Source organism: Leishmania donovani, chromosome 29 (genome assembly GCF_000227135.1).
Source record: "Leishmania donovani BPK282A1 complete genome, chromosome 29".
NCBI lineage: Eukaryota > Euglenozoa > Kinetoplastea > Trypanosomatida > Trypanosomatidae > Leishmania > Leishmania donovani.
In genome coordinates, this window is record NC_018256.1 from 439,818 (window position 1) to 440,934 (window position 1,117).

The following is a 1,117-nucleotide window of genomic DNA, read 5'->3' on the forward strand; positions in this document are numbered from 1 at the left end:
CCCCCCCCCCCTCCTCCTTCGTTTTCCTTCCCTACCTTTTGCTATCATTACTTGAGGTATGCTTGGTGCCATGGATGTAAAGCGCATAGCGAGTGCGTAGGCGTGAGTGCGTCGTGCGTGCCTTTGTTGGCCCCCATCGCTGTCCGATCACTGCTTCTCCTATCCTCCCCTCTGACGGCTTCGTGGGCGTTTGTACAAGCCGTGCACCCGCAAACAACCGACCACATTTTACAAAGAGTAACCAGCACAGGTATGCCGTCGTGCGAGAGGAGGGGGCGAACAAGGTCGAGCCTCTCTACCCCTTTCACGCGGCTACAATGCTGCCGCTGCACATTCAAAGAGGCGGCGGCCGACATTTTTTTTTTTCAGAACTTCCTCAAGCTGCCAGCGAATCCAGCGGCGGCAAAAAAGAGTTGCGGTACGGTACTCGCTTGTTCAGAAAATGAACGCGCCTCTCCGCCGTCTTGCCGGATATCCCCTCGGTGCAACAGAGGCTGGCACACAATGCGCATACGCTTTTCTTCGTTTTGCTGTGTATGCTTGCTTATGTTTTTTTTTCTTCGGGGACTTTCCGTCGCCGCAATGTGTAGTAGGGCTGGGAGAGAGGGGGAGGGGCAGGTGGCGGTGCTGTCTGCGGCAACCTCCCGGCCGCCTCTTTCTCTCCCTCTCGGCCTTCCGTAGTCGTTGGACAGCAGAGACCGATACGCGACCATGCGCGCTTTCATCTGTTCCGCACCTTCCTCCTCCCTCCTCCCTCTTTCTGTTTGCGTCCGCTCCAGCAGCCATATCCTGACGTGGTGCCGTTGCCGGTTTCTGTCTTTTATGATCTCTCGCTGCGCACTCACACCACCACGCACCCACACGTGCTCTCTCACTTGGGTGTATGCATGTATAGCAGGCTCTAAGGTAACGCGCCTCTCGTCTCTCTCTCTCTGTTTTCCACCGCCTCCCTGAACTTCGTTCGTCTGCTGCTGTGTGGCTGAGGCTCTTCGCGTCCACGTGTCCGTGTTGACGTCGGTGCATAAAGGCGCAGAAGGCGGTTGTGCGCGCTCGCATCTGCTGTTCGCGCGCGCCGACTCAACTCCTTCCGGTATCACCCGCGGCTACTTAAAAGAGG